Below are 16,697 nucleotides of genomic sequence, written 5' to 3' on the forward strand. Positions count from 1 at the left end.
CGAGTAGGTTGTTTTGAAGCGATAACGACGATAATCCTCGCTTAAATGCCCTTGGGACAACGTCGGTGTGCCCTTCCAAATACTCTATGAGGTTTTTCAACTCCGGGTCTGCTCGCTGCTGTTCAGCGAAGTCTTCTGCGCTTAAAATGCCGAGGAAGGCGTCGTCATCTTCGTCATCTTGCGGAGGCGAGTCAATGGGGGCGCGTGATAGGCAATCGGCATCAGAGTGTTTTCGTCCGGACTTATAGGTTACAGTGATATCATATTCTTGCAGTCTTAGGCTCCACCGCGCCAGCCGTCCTGAAGGATCCTTTAAATTCGCTAGCCAACACAAAGCGTGATGGTCGCTGACGACTTTGAATGGCCTGCCATATAGGTACGGGCGAAATTTCGCTGTAGCCCAAACGATGGCGAGGCATTCCTTTTCGGTTGTAGAATAATTGCCTTCCGCTTTTGACAACGACCGGCTAGCGTAAGCTATCACGTGTTCATGACCATCTTTTCTCTGGACTAGCACGGCACCGAGGCCTAGGCTACTGGCGTCAGTGTGGATTTCGGTATCGGCGTGCTCGTCGAAGTGCGCAAGTACGGGCGGCGACTGCATGCGTCGTTTGAGTTCTTGAAATGCGTCGGCCTGCGGCGTTTCCCACTTGAACTCGACGTCAGATTTAGTTAGCTGTGTCAGCGGCTCAGCGATACGTGAAAAGTCCTTGACAAATCGCCTGTAGTAGGCACACATGCCAAGAAATCTACGCACTGCCTTCTTGTCAATGGGCTGCGGGAACTTTGCAATGGCAGCTGTCTTCTGTGGGTCGGGGCGAACTCCAGACTTGCTGATGACGTGGCCTAGGAATAGAAGCTCATGGTAAGCGAAGCGGCACTTTTCTGGCTTCAGAGTGAGCCCTGATGACTTGATGGCCTCTAGTACTGTCGCAAGCCGCCTAAGGTGATCGTCGAAATTTTCGGCGAAGACGACGACGTCATCCAAGTAAACAAGACAGATCTGCCACTTCAATCCTGCTAACACCGTGTCCATGACGCGCTGGAATGTTGCAGGCGCCGAGCAGAGTCTGAATGGCATGACCTTGAACTCGTAGAGGCCGTCTGGCGTGATGAAGGCGGTTTTTTCGCGATCTCTCTCGTCGACTTCTATTTGCCAGTAGCCAGACTTGAGATCCATCGACGAGAAGTATTTTGCGTTGCAGAGCCGATCTAATGCGTCGTCTATCCGTGGTAGGGGGTGTACATCCTTCTTTGTGATTTTGTTCAGTCGACGATAATCGACGCAGAAACGTAAGGTGCCGTCCTTTTTCTTCACCAAGACAACAGGAGATGCCCACGGGCTTTTCGACGGCTGGATGATGACGTCGCGCAGCATCTCGTCGACTTGTTGTCTTATAGCTTCACGTTCTCGCGGCGAAACTCGGTAAGGGCTCTGGCGGAGTGGTCGAGCGCTTTCCTCGGTAATTATGCGATGCTTGGGGACTGGTGTTTGTCGAATCCTCGAAGACGTCGAAAAGCAGCCTTTGTATCGTTGGAGCAGACTTTTGAGCTGCTGTTGCTTAATCACGGAGAGACTTGGGTTAATGTCGTAGTCTGGTTCGGGAACCATGGTCGTCGGGGTAGATGCGGCGGAATCCGAAAGGACAAATGCATTACTGGTTTCCAGAATTTCTTCGATGTACGCGATCGTGGTGCCCTTGTTGATGTGCTTGAACTCCTGGCTGACGTTTGTCAGCAACACTTCAGTTTTCCCTCCATGCAGTCTAGCGATCCCTCTTGCAACGCAAATTTCACGGTCTAGCAGTAGACGTTGGTCACCCTCGATGACGCCTTCTACGTCGGCAGGCGTTTTGGTGCCTACGGAAATGACAATGCTGGAGCGAGGCGGGATGCTGACTTGACTTTCGAGCACACTTAAGGCACGGTGACTACTAGAGCTCTCCGGTGGTATCGCTCGATCTTCCGACAGCGTTATGGACTTCGACTTCAGGTCAATGATTGCGCCGTGTTGGTTCAGGAAGTCCATGCCGAGAATGACGTCTCGCGAACACTGTTGCAGGATAACGAAGGTGGCAGGGTAAGTCCGGTCATGAACGGTAATTCTTGCCGTGCAGATTCCAGTTGGCGCAATGAGGTGTCCTCCAGCGGTCCGAATTTGGGGACCCTCCCATGCAGTCTTAACCTTCATTAACTGGGCGGCGATGTGTCCACTCATTACAGAGTAATCGGCCCCTGTGTCGACTAAGGCAGTGACTGCGTGGCCGTCTAGAAGTACGTCGAGGTCGGTGGTTCTTTAACTGGCGTTGCAGTTGGGTCTTGGTGTCGGATCACGGCTGCGTCGTGTTGAACTGAAGCTGGAACGTTGCGTCGTCAAATCGTCTTTCGTCGGTGTAGTCTTGGCTTCGCGACTTCTTCGGGACGGCGGCGCCCTTACAAAAAAAATTGTTGAAAGGTTATTGAAATATTATTGGTCAACGTCAACAAATGACCTTGAAAGATCATTGGGGAATTGTTGAAACATCATTGAGGAAATTGTTGACAAGTGTTGATAATTGGCCCGCGACATTTTGTCGAAACATCATTGTGGCCTCTCAATTTGAAAGATCATTGGCATATCGTTGAAACGATGGTGTATTTCACTCTTGAAAGCCCATTGAAACAGTGTTGAAGATGTGTTGTTTGTCAATGTTGAAAGCCCATTGGGGTATTGTTGAAATGTGTTCTTTGTCAATCTTGAAAGCCCATTGAAGCATTGTTGAAGCTCAAAATTGAAAGCCCATTGAGGTATTGTTGAAATTTGTTGTTTGTCAATGTTGAAAACCCATTGAAGCATTGTTGAAGCTCAAAATTGAAAGCCCATTGAGGTATTGTTGAAATGTGTTGTTTGTCAATGTTGACAGCCCATTGAAGCATTGTTGCAGATGTGTTGAGTCTCAATTGAAAGCCCATGGAGGTATTGTTGAAATGTGTAGTTCGTCAATATTGAAACCCCATGGAAGAATTGTTGCAGATCTGTTGAACATCAACACAAATTACGTTGAAAGCCCTTTATGCCCCACTGGGTATTTAGCAGTTTAAACCTGCACTTACCTTAAAATACTGCTGAGCTATGTTGCATATAATGACCTTTGATATCACGGTGGTATGTCTGCTATGAGAGGATAGGGATAAAATTTAAATACAGGCATTTTGTACCGCAGGCCTCTGTCACCCTGGGCTCAAAAGCATGCTCCTAGATTGCCTGTAATAAACCATATTGTAAAACTGCTAGCAGTACTGTTATGCCACTTTTTTCAATTGTCAGAGTGAATGGTCCTCTGAAAAATCAAGAGTGTTGAACTGATGCAGACAAAAACCATTTTTCTAGGTGAACTGTTTATTTGTAACCACACATCTGTGTAAATGTACAACCATTTGTAGTTTGAGATCAGAAACTTCTTAAAAACTATCGCACAGTACAAACTTCCTGCAGCTTGACACCATAACAAAATTGAATACTGAAGATGTAGTCAGTGTGGCTCTCAAGTAAAACACATTTACCAAAAGAAATAAATTCTAAAAAATAAATGCCTAAATAAAAAAATTTACAAGCAGACTGGCATGACTAAATAAGAACACTCAAAAAAGGTACTTGCTTTCTCTATTAGGTAGCCAGTGGTACTATAACCATGGCACAATTTGCTTGTGCCCACAGCACTCAACTGAGACCTGATATGCAGGGTGGTTATCTTTAAGTTTCAAGGAACTAATTGAAGACTGACTGTTGCAGCTAACATAATTCTAGATACAGAGTGCCAAACATTACTTGCATGAGAAACAAGACACCATAGTCAGCTGATTAACAAAAACTCAGTTCCTAATAAAGTTTTTACGAATTGTAGCCGGTAATTTTACAAGGTGTATGCACTTAGAATGAATTTCCAGAATGACACTAGCAACGAGACACATGCCATCAAACTGACTGTAGAAATGCACTGCTGTAGCACTTACTTTTTTTAACAAAACGCACTGTTATGCATCGAAGCACAAAAGTAACCGGAATGCCCATGTATTTCTCTCACATTTATGGAAAAATTTCGAAACTGGTGTCATCTTGGAAATTAATTTCAAGTGAATGTCTTGAAAACTCACTGGCTACAATTTGCAAACTGAAATATGTGCTGTGATGTTATAAGTGAATTAATAAATTTATGACAATCAGTTTAATGTTTTCATTTCTTGTGCTAGTAATGTCCACCTCTGAATAATCCAGCTCAAGAACAAGAATTATGCTACCTGGCAGACAACTTAAATATCTGTAAAACTGAAAAAGGATCACTGTACAATCCTTATATGTTGGTTGAATGGTGTGCGCCAATTTCAGTAAACCTTACATACTTTTGAAACATGGCAATCACAAGTGATGCTTATGGGAGCAGTTTATTATGCTGCATTGCTGTTGCATGATCCAGTTGTGTTTTCTGCCATGATAACGTTCCTGCACAGGTAATTCCATATCAAGCGACTTATTCATATTAACTGCTTCAGATTTCCATATGAAACAAAGACAGCTATTAGAGATGTGCTGGAATACAGCAAAGTTGCTCCTTGTGCGAGTTCCATTTCAATTTTATTCGCTGCCACAAAAAACGAAAGAATTCAGAAGATATGGTTTTATGTAAACATGAAAGGCACATCATCGCCATTACTGGAGATGTTTCGTTGCATATTAAATTTAAGCCGACTTATACCTATTAATTTTACTCATGTATTTTAGATAGCAATAAACCATTTTTACAAAGTTATGTGAAATGCCGTTTTTACTGAACTCTAAAAATGGCACAGATGCACTTGCAGGTGCGCGATTCCATGCCGAATTGACAAGCATTTTTTTGACACCGCACATATATCTGAAACATTGCCATATGTTTACTAGAGTTCGAAGCTCGTTACCCACTTTTATTTATTTTTGCCAGATATTTTGTAGCATTTTAGGTGACAGTTTAGTTTTCCTGTTCAGCTGAGCTAGAGGACATCAAATGTCCTCTAGCTTTTCATTTTTTTTTTCAAATGCTTCAAATACTTTTTTTTTTCAAATGCACATTGTATTGATCGAGGCCTTCAAATGGTGTGCGTGGAAATACGGTGAAGTGATGAAACTGCCAAAATAGCCAATTTTTCAAATATTTGAATACTTCAATTGCTTTTGGCACCGGCAAAAATGAGTCAAATTGCAATCCGGTAGTTTTTTTTTTCGTCAGAAAAAATTCACAGGACAGAAATTAAATACAGAATGGTAGCCCAGGTGACATAGTATAGCAGAAAAATATATGAAGCTCTGAAGGTTCAGCTGATCGCCTGTAAAAAAAAAATTCTAATCTTTTGCAAGAAGCTTCATGTTCAAGGAAAAAACAGCCTTCGTAGTTGGCGAAAAAATGCGATACATTATTGGATAGCTCTACATGTCTGCTATGCATGTGTGAAGTTAAAAAAGGCATTTTTAAATGCGAGAAATTCTTTTTTGAAATTTTGTCGGCACAAACTTTTCTCTGAGGTGCGCACAGCTTGCTGGCCGGGAATGCAAACGACAAAGCCGGCTTCGTATGCAACACAGATGACAAAGAAGCGGTGTTAGGGTCTGCATTTTATTGCCAAGGGACACATGCTCTAATGCAACGAGGCTTGTGTTTGGTGTGGGCCAGGTAAACCATACAGCCATTGCACATAAAATATCAATACGAGGTCTGTTAGAAGAGTATCCAACCTTTGGCTGAAGAAAAAAAACTGGCATAACTGAAGCGTTGGAAACTTAATCACCCTCAAAGTAGTCTCCTTGGGAATCCAGCCACTTCTCCCAGCGGTGCTGCCATTGTTAGAAGCATTCCGAGAAGGCCTCTTTCCAAATGGACTTTAGCTCAGCTGTCGTTGCAGCCATAATGTCTTCTCTTGTCTGAAATCACGCTTGTTTCAATGACCCCTTGATTTTGGGAAACAGCCAGAAGTTGCAGGCCGCCATATCAGGAGAGCAAGGAGCCTGTCGAACTACAGGAGTCTGGGTTTTCGCCAAAAAAAGTCTGAATCAAGTGCGAGAAAAGCATTGTCGTGATGGATGTGCCAATTTCCTGTTGACAACTTCGGTATCTTGCTCCATACAGCATCACATAGGCCATGGAGGACATCCCTGTAGTAGTCTTTAGTGATTGTTTCACCCTGTGGTGTGTATCCGTGGTGTACCACACTGCGGGAGTCAAAGAAAGCAGTCAGCAACACTTTGACGTTGCTGCACACTTAGCGGTCTTTGGTTGGCGACGTGGAATGCTTCCACTGTAACGACTGGGATTTGGTTTCCGGGTCGTAAGCATACACCCAAGACTTGTCACAAGTGATTATGGTGTTCATGAAGTTGGGGTCACTGTTTGTGGAATTCAACATGTCTGTGAGACTTCAACACGAAGTTGCTTTTGCTCCACCATGAGCAGCTTGGGAACGAATTTCGGCGCAACTCTCTTCATGGCCAAATCTTCGGTGATAATGGAATGTGGATAAAATGTGCTGATGCCCACCTCTTCCGCAATTTCTTGGATAGTTACACTACGGTCCCGCATCACCACGGGGTTCACTTCGGCAATGACCTGGTCATTTCGGCATGTTGATGGCCGACTGGAGCGTGGCTCGCTCTCCACCGATGTGTGGCCGTCTTTATACTGGTTGTACCACTCCTTAATCTCTGTGCTGCTCATAGCATAGTCACCGAAAGCAGCCTGAATCTTCCGGATGGTTTCCACTTGGCTGTCGCCCAGTTTCTGGCAAAATTTGATGCAGTAGCACTGCTCCAGTCGCTCTGCCATTTTCCGTGCAATAAAAAATTGACGAGAACACTGTACTACCTCATTCAAACGATGCGTCTCAGCAATTCACGATATTGGCAGGTGGGAAAAAATTCGTGCATGCGCACAAAGGTTCAAGGGCGGCTGATGAAAACGTGCTTGTTTCATATTCATCAGGTGTTCGCAAAAAAAGGTCGAATACTTTTCTAACAGACCTCGTACGTAATAAATATGTGAGGGAATCCTGCAGTGCTAAAAGATATGTTCCATGCAGTTTAGAAAAAGAAATATCAGCTATTATGTAGACAGTAAATCCAGAAAGAGCACTGATATTGTTCATACAAAGCATCTTAAAGGGCATGTCGCATTGCAATGAAACATAGAGGGAGCAGGACACTTTGTGCCCTGCTCCCTGAAGCCCAATGATGATGCAAGTAGAAAACACCTTCATAATTCAGACTGAAAACCTACATGAGTATGAACAAATTCTTGTGGTGTTGTTTGCTACCACTGTTTCAGAGCTGGAATATGCTCATCTATGAAAGTCATATGTGCCATGTTCAGTCTGATGTGGTCAGACACCATTGGCGACCACTTTTTGCGTTCAAGTTAAAAAAAATACGAGTTGAGACTGCAGCAGCAGCGCTTGATGTCACCTGCTTTCGTAATGATAAAAAAGGCAGTCAGTTTGTTGAGTAGTTCTTGTGGCTAATATATTAACAACCTTTCCTTGCTAGATGACATGGCTTCATATATTCATGCTGTATGTGTGATCCACAAATGAACATTATAAAAAATAATTTATCGCACTTAAAGAATAATAACTTTTTGTTACTTGTCACATGCATAGCAGACATGTACGGCTGTGTAGTGATGGGTGACACATTTTTGTGCCAACCACCAAAGCTAATTTTTTACCTTCAACACGAAGCTTGCAAAAAATTTCAACTTTAGTTTTTTTAGCTGATCAACTGAACCTCCAAGGCTTGAAATATTTTGCAGCTATACCAAGTCAACCAGTCTGATTTTATATTCGTTTTGTGCCTTCTGTATTTCCCTACGTTAGAAGAAAATTCAAACTTTGCAAATTCTGGCAGTCACCACTTCAGTCTCTTGACATGAACACCATCTGAATATCTGGATCATACAATTTCCCTTTCAGAAAAAACGTGTATCAGTGGCTTCTAGCTTAGCTGGGCAAGAACAATAAATTTTTGCCAAAATTCAAAAAAATTTTTGTTAAGGAAAATAAATGGGGAGCAAGAGTTCGGAGCATCAACTATATCTGTGATGGCCAAAAAAACGCTGGTTGGTTGACCTGGAATGACTTAAGAGTATGTATGAAAGCAAATTTTCTCGAACATTTTCTCGCTGTACCTACTCAAAATCAAGCAAACTTGAAATGGTTTGCCATAATGGAACAGTTCTCGAAAAAATTGTTGGGCGGTTTGGCATGAAATGACTTAAGATACTTAAAAAATATATTAATAAGGAAACACTATCCTTTCTGGAACCATATCAAAAACTAACATAAAAATGTAGTGAACTATAACAAAGCACAGCACTTGTATTCTGGATTGAGCAATCCAATGTGGGCTTCTCAAGAGACTAGCATAATTAACATAAATAATATTAACATAAAAATGTCAAGCCATAGAAAGGCACAACATTTGTATGCTCATTTGAGAAATCCAAATTGGGTCCTTCAGGAGACTAACATAAAACATAAGAATGTCGAGAGTTACAAGAGCACAACACTTGTGTTTTGGTTTGAGCTGTCCAACTTGGGCTCTTCAGAGGTGAAGGGGCAGGGTCCCATGCGAGAAGCGAGGCCAGCGTTCTTTACATAGGGCATGTTGGTACCAGGAAATTTGCGACACGTGAAGCCTGCAAAAACAAGCCAGAACAAGTTTTAAAAAGCAACTTCCACATGCAAAAGAATGGCATGCAATATGCCCTCGTTATAATGAAATTGATTTATGTATTTGTGTTGCTTTATTCCAATTTTCCACGGGTACAGCTTTACAGCATGACCATTTAAATTTATTTAGTGTGGCACAGGACTCCACTAAGTGTCAAATGCAGGAAAGGGCAAAGAGGAACAAAACACTGTAGCAATATAACTTTATGAATATCTTCAATGTCAAAGATGTGAACTTTGCTTGCTGAGAAACAAAATGGTGAAAAAAATTCATGTCGTTCATAAATAAACCTGAACTGACAACTAAAATTATTTTTTGTAACTTCATAATTAAAATGTGCAGCACTTCACTGCTTTTCCATGCTCCAAATACAATAGTGTCATGTCACTAGAATTGAGTGTAGCTTCATTTGATGTTAGGTTTCCTGAGTTCACAACCAATCGGAACGTACTTCTCGCCTTACAATGACTTAGGACTTTCTACATTAAAGAAGACACTGCTTACAGTGAAGTATGGTTTCTGCCTCAACGACTGAATTACTGTTGTAATGAGGATTCCGTGTAGTTGTGCACCAAGCTGCTTAGCATGACACATGCAGAATGTGACAGATACGAAGAAATGCTGTCTTTTAAGAGCCATATGCCATAGGACTGACTTCTTTAACCCTTTTAGAGTTCACTGCCATACATCGGTGGCTGTGACGGAACGTTCTGAAAAATATGCCTTTTCAGAACAAAGTGTTGCCTAGCATCCCACTGGAGGTGCTGCAACCTTCTGAGACTTCTAGAAAGTATTCTTATAGTGCTGTCGCTCCTTGGGTTTCTCCCAAACTGATTTTTCACTTAGCTCCTTGGTGTCTGTCATTGCACTAATTTGGGAGTGTTGCCACAAGTTTTTGTAAGTTTCATTACACAAAAAACTATGCTGCTTTATCCTGCATAAAAAATAGAACAAGTAAAACTGCAAATACTGAAATGGTATTGCCACTTTATTGTTATTTAAAAACATTATTTACCAGTTTATTTTCTCGGAAAGTCGCCCTGAAGAACTTAAATCTGCAATAAAAATATTAAGGATGCGCGAAAAGTGATTTTTGAGACTGAACCGAATAATGCCAGAAGCAAATCAAATATTGGATAGCTTCTGAATAATGAACAGCTGATATCACAATTAATGTAAGATGAGGTTCACATACTAGTATTCTTAAAGTTAGCAAGTTTCTGTCATTGTTATGTTATGAAGAGCTGTTTATTAAAAGCACAAATGGAGCAGCAAAAAGTTTCTTCACATGCACAGGACTCTTCAGTAAGCATAAATGATTGCTGTACAGCCTCTCAAGTACAGCTACTTTAGTAACGTAGCCTGGTCTGCTATTCTTACAAGTTCTTACGTTTTATGTCTACAATATGTTATTGGAGGTGAAAATTTACCGTACTGTGGCTCAAATTTCGTGTTTTATTGGTGTTTCAAAATATTAGAATATACTCACATTTACAAATAGTGACCATTCGAAGACTAAATTGAATAGGACACTATTCAATTCGAAAGTTTTGAGTATGTGCACACCACAAAAGATATATAACTCCTAAATTAGAGGCATATTTCTCCCCAAAATGTGATCCTCAACGGGCTAAACAAGAGCGACAGAAAAGCCCATTCATCTTTTTGATAAATTTAAGCCCATAATCTACTTGGCAATGGTTCATAACCCTGTTATAACCCTGTTAACAGGTAGGTGAAGTAAGGAAGCAGGAAACAATAATAATTTCAGAATGGGAGTAGTGGACATGTCCGATGGTCTGTAAGAAGCTTTATACATTAGGCCCCAAGAGCCTATTCTCCATTTATTGAAGTATATGGGGAAAAGCCACATAATATTTTTTTCATATCTTAGAATACAAAGTGATAAAGTGCATGTTAATAAATACGAGACATAGGTTAGGTGCTTAGAATAAGTAAGCATCCACTAAACATAGTACTGTTGACAGTGAAGCTGGCAACTCTCTCCCTGTTGTTTCTTTGATTGAAACTACCAGAAGAAAATTGCCACACCACTCAGGTTCCCTCTGCTGAAAGGTTTCTGTGTCGGATCACATGGACCTCCTTCAAGATAGGAGCAACTTTGATTTGATGTGGTCTGTTAAAATTGGTGAAACTACTGTTTCACATCTCAGAACATGGAGAGCTGTTTTGATTTCTGCAATTTGGTGAACGTGCTCCTGCTCGAGCTCAGCAGTAACCACACTTGAGCATAGCTTCTCCACAATTCGTGTATTAGAATAACACTTTCAGGCTACTTAACCATGTCCTCCATGCCAAAAGATTTGGAGCGTGCTTCACAGACAACTATTCCTTGCAATGACAGCCAAGTAGCACTGCTAATGCACAAATGCAGCTCATTTTATTTGGTGGAGATGCTAAAAACTTTCGGCAGTGAAGGCGGCTTTTAAATTTTAGAAGCATTTGAGTATGGCGGCATTAGGCACTTAAGATCATATGAACAGTCATTCCAAATGGTAGGCTATTGTAGCACACAACTGCACACACGGGCTACATGAAAGTCGTTTGTTATGCCAATGGCAAGTTCATAATTTTAGAAAAAAAATGTGAATGTAAAAATGCAACCGGAAAGGATATATGGTACTTGCCTATAACAGCACTGACCCTGATGGGGTCAAGAGCCTCTGTTGCCCCTTGGTGTTATTTCCAAAGCCCAAATGGCCCATGAGCTCCTCCTCTGTGAACACATGGTGAAGCAAGGCCCTTGCAAACTTTCCTGGTCCACCATGGCAGGCCATAGTAAGCTGGGCCAGGATAACCTTCTGAATGTGCACTCTTACAGCCAATGTGAACCTGCATGTTTAAGTAAATGTTAGCAAAACAGTTTTAAGCCTTTCAAGTACATTCACACAACAGCCCTACTGCAAATAAATTACAAAAGTACCTGTTGCAAATCTAGAACGCTAAACTTGACTTCTTACAAGCTTCTGATGCTGTCTGGATGCCACATGTTTCAAAAAAACAATCCAGCACAAACAAGAATAATAAACCAAAGTATCCAGACATCTAGTACTTGAAAAAGGGGAGTACCAGCGAAACACAAATGACACGCACACAAGGAAACGGCATTAGACATGGACGGACATTGGGACGGACCAGCGTTCGCCCCTGTCTAACGCCTTTTCCATGTGTGCGCGTCCTTTGTTTTGCTGGTACCCCCCCTTTTCAAGTTCATCATGCACCAACTGGCCCAAGAGCTTGCGTTAATGCACATCTAGTACTATTTATTGTGATTACCATTCTTGGGATACTTCATATTTTCAGGTGTTTGTCTCGATTGTCCCATCCATTTGCGTGAATATGTAGCCCATGGTCTAATGGGGAGATTGGGCTGCTATGTTTAGGGAAGAGTTCAATATCAACCGTTGGAACAGCTTAGGTGACTGGGTATGCGACCCTGGGCATATGCCACTTTTCAATGAATCTCTTTCACGCTATCTTGAGCATATGCTGCTGCTTGTGTTGGCAAGCAGCATTAGGAGCTCGAAGTGGGACATGATTGTCGATCATTATTAAGATTACCACTACACATCACGTTCGCTTGCTGTGCTCCAGAAGTAATGCGAGATTCCACTCCACTGTATGAAATGTACATAAGCCGCAAGGACAGTAAATTAAATCTCAATAAAATTAATCTACTCGCAACGCACAGGCTGCACAAGATCACGGAGTGAACTCAGAAGTTTGTGGACAGTCAGTTGATGTCCATGTCAGGGACCTCTGGGGAGACTCGGTCATTTCCTCGATGTGCATCATCGTGCCGTCACACATTGTATTACAATTCTGTCTCGTTGTACCACTAATAGTCATCACGTATCACAGAATTCAAAATATAAATAGACACTTATATCTACTGTTTATTTAATCTTTACGGAAAATACTTTGAGCATGAGTTTTTGCAGAGATCATGAATTCTACCGCTTAAAGGAGCACTAAAGTAAAATTAAATTAATTAAATTTCGGCGTTTTAAGTGCCAAAACGACAATCTGATGTTTAAGCTTGTTTCACATGCAAGCGATTCAACGAATGGAGCGAACAGCGGCGCGGCGCTGCGAAGCTTTTCGCGAAGTTTCGTTTCACATGCATTGCCGCGGCGCATTTTCCGCTGCTGCGAATAGCAATGTTGCTGGCATAAAACACAGGACTTTCAGCCAGTTTCGGTAGTTTGCGACTACCAACATAAGCATTGCTTTGTCCCTGCATCTCAAATTTTTATTTTATAAATACATATCCTGCGCTTAGCAATTTAACAATTCGTTGAAAAGCTCTCTTGGCATGTTGCCTGTACCACGCGTAGCAAGTAAATAAACATCGTCCTATGCGCAGGCTTTCCAGAACTAATCCTCCGATGGTCAAGTGTCGAAGTGGGCCATTCGGAAGCAGTGCTGCCGCTCTGCCACTGCGATGAAATTCCAACTTGCCCGAACCTTGCCGCTCCCGCCACCGCTTGAAACCAATTTCTGCGGCGCGGCGGCAGGATTTGCAAGCATTTTCGCTTGCATGTGAAACAGGCTTTAGGCACGCCATAGTGGGGAACTCTGGATTAATTTTTACCAAATCAGGCTGCAAGGTACATGGGCAGTTTTGGATTTCACCTCCATCAAAATGCGGTTGTTTGATCCTGTGACCTCGTGCTTAGCGGCGCTGTGCCAACACCCCTAAGCAACTATGGCAAGAAAGCACTAAAGAGAAAAATTATTTTAGATGTATCTGTAAATGACCTTTCTACAATTCAAGAGATTCACTCGTACCGTGACAAGAGGCTGAGTAAATTGTAAAAGCAGCTAGAGGAAAGATTGGTGGCAGAGCTGCCTTGAAGTTACCACACCCGCTTGCTATGACGTCATGGATTTTGATGATGTCTGTTCAGGTGCAGCAATTTTTTTTACACATATGTTCTTCATCGTATTCCAAAAACTTAAAATAAAAACCGTCAGGAACTTTTACTGAAACAATACAACCCAAGTTTGTAAAAATACTTGAAATCCACGATGTGACAATGAGATGTCAGCACAAAGATTTTGGGGCGATACTCAGAAAATTGAACGTTGAGCTTTATTTTCTCTAATAATCAAGCAATTACCAAGAAATTTACAGAAATTGATATTTAAAATGATGCTTTATTTTAAATTCATTTAGGGTGTCATTAGTGTACCCTTAATACAAAACAAGGAATGCACTTGGCTGCGTAATAGGTTAACATGCATCACTGGTTCTCATTAAGGTAGGATTATCAGTATAGCAATGGGCATGCACTGGCTGCTCCAGAGGGGAGCCCTGCCACTTCCCCTCAACCTCCCAATTTCCAATTTTTTTATGAGCAGTGATGCAATTTCTGTATCCTAACGAGGCATAATGCCAAGGAGATTCATGCTATGCTGGCTAAAGTATGTGGTGACCGGCACTTCACACCGTCCAGCTCGGCATCAATCGTTTTGGAATTTGGCCCTTGAAATGCAGAAAGCCCTGATCACTGCTCGTTCTTCACCCAACTTTCTCAAAGGGTGCTGCTGTTCTGGTTTGATACCTCTAGCACTGCACTGCTGCATGACATAGGTCATACCTTCGTTCTGGTAAAACTAGAAAGATGTGCACTCACGTAGACCACTAATGTCCACACTAAGTTTTTGAACGCCGCTCTCATATCAGGCATATACCCTGAAGAAGGCACATTCTATCTTTAATAGTTCACAAGTGACATTGAAATTCACTCCCAGTCCCGGTGCAGTTGCAGTCTTTCAGCTGAGTGCTTAAAGGCACTGTCTCCTAATGAAGGCACTCTGCACCAATTGATCACTGGAGCAAATGCCTTGCAGTTGCATCAGCAATGTTGTTTTTTCTGCTTCCTGCAATACATTTTCACTGCATCACTGTATTTGATCATGGTGACGCTACAGAATGGATGGCCAAAGAATTCACCTTTAGCATTCCAGCTTGGGTGTCTCTCAGCTCATTTTGAATCTGAAAAAAGATGTCAGTATTAAAATGTGAAGCCACGATGCAGCAAAAGCAACAATCAAAAGAGCTACATGGACCATTAGGCTGACATAAATGGACGGATACAAATAACTAGTCATTGAATACACTAAAGTGTGGCCGCTCTTGCCAATGGCAGTGTGAGCTTGTCAAATAATTTATTTCACATCCCTCTATTATTTTAAAAATTATTTCCATGCATCTACTGAACTGTTATGGCCACATATTAAAGGCAGCTTCTTCATATAAAAACACAGTGTTGCATTCTTTTACTCCCCGTCTACCTGATGCTACTGAAGTTTTGCTTACTCTCAAAGAAAGAATTTCACAGAACTGCTCTTTCGACAATGCATTATTCCAAGCTTGTGGCAAAGCGTTGTCATTTAGTTCACAACTATGCACTCCCCTTTCAATCTGTTCACTCTTTTGTGCTCGGATTCAAAGCAAAAATAGCTTTTCGACATAACTAGCTACTTCTATGGTCACAAGAAACAATGCTAATTATTGATGTTTATGTTGCCGATAACGTATACATGCCGCCTCGAAACCCAGTGGGACGACAAGGCAGATATGCCAGGCATCTCGTTCCTTTACTGATTTTAAAATTTTGTTAAATCAATCACTTACTGAAGTGCGAAAAGCTGCAATTTCACGAAATTACATTATTTTGAATGTTGTAGGACCTGAAGTGCCATGAAATCTGCCTTTCCGTGAATGCTAAGAGCGCCTACGCGAAGCCGTTTGGGCGAAGCACTCGATGGCGTCGAACGAAGATGAAAAAAGAAAGCTGAATGCGCGCGAACTGGTGGAAAACAAAACACACGCGGTTGGCAAGGCGTATAACTCGATGATTTCGCAGCAATCTGTGGCATCCCCCTCTATTCTATCTCACGTATCGCATAGAATCACATGTACACCCTTCAAATTCTTTATTATTATTGCGCGACAGCCTCCTCTGTGTTTTCCGATAGCGCGAACATCGGCCGCACGGCGTGTCAGAGTGGCGTTGAAGCACCGCGGAGTCACTTGATCCTGAAGGGAACAGCGCAACAGAATACATTTTCGCTGATCCCACCGCCCGCCCCCTCCGTTGCTACAGCTCACTCATACGCCTTGTACTAGCGTGGCGCAATCGAAATATCTTCCGATTACAGTACAGATCAGATGGTTTCACGTCGCATTGTTTCGCGCTCATTAATAAGGCTAACTCAATCGGTGCTCGAACACCGTATCAGAAATCATGGCGTACAACATGCTCTGTTTTAGCTGGCACCACATAGCTGCCTTACGTCACCACAAGCGGAGTGCAAAGTTAAACCAGGACAAAGATCCATGTTATATACCACGAATCTAGTGCTGTACAACCAATTCTGGCAACGGAAGGATAGTACTAGGAATGAAAACTAGAAAAGAGGCGCGCGGAAGACACGCACAAGCGCTGAAATAATTCCCGCGCTTCCGTTCACCGCGTCGATCGCAATGCACGAACAAGGGAAATTCGAAACACTCACTCACCGTTAATGTCGCCGAGTCGGAGGCGATCATGGCGATCTTCGAGGCAACGAGCCCATAAAAAGCGAGCAACACGCAGGAATATTCCAAAGATGTCACAGCGAAGCACACAAAGAACGCAGAAAACGCGGGAAGCTCTCAAACAAACACCGTGCACGCACTCGCCGAAATGTGCCAAGCAGCAACAGCTCAAACGCGCAATTATACGTGTACACTCATACAAATACACGCCTATATTATCATGAATTGTACCATTTGATAACGCATTCTGTAATTTCATGTTAATACTGAACAATTGTTGCAATTTGCAAGAGTATGAAAGTTTTTTGCTTCGCTTCTTTGATGAACTACTTTCTTTGGCGCAGTAACGCAGTGCACCGGCCGGAGCTAATGGGATGCGCGGGTAAAGGCGCCAAA

General features: G+C 42.4%; 1 protein-coding gene and 1 long non-coding RNA gene across 2 annotated transcripts in view; both read right to left on the reverse strand.

Annotated features, from left to right (window-relative positions):
• The window catches only part of LOC139054426 (protein Skeletor, isoforms B/C-like), a 358,514-nt gene that overhangs the window by 121,673 nt on the left and 220,144 nt on the right, over positions 1-16,697 (reverse strand). The gene's annotated exons all lie outside the window — the stretch shown is intronic.
• On the reverse strand, positions 3,362-16,435 carry LOC139054427 (uncharacterized). The gene is made up of 4 exons (XR_011511207.1): positions 16,284-16,435; positions 14,712-14,753; positions 11,380-11,584; positions 3,362-8,696 (listed from the first exon to the last, which is right to left on the reverse strand). It is a non-coding gene; the product is annotated as an uncharacterized lncRNA (long non-coding RNA).

This window comes from Dermacentor albipictus, chromosome 1 (genome assembly GCF_038994185.2).
Source record: "Dermacentor albipictus isolate Rhodes 1998 colony chromosome 1, USDA_Dalb.pri_finalv2, whole genome shotgun sequence".
NCBI classification, from domain to species: Eukaryota; Metazoa; Arthropoda; class Arachnida; order Ixodida; family Ixodidae; genus Dermacentor; species Dermacentor albipictus.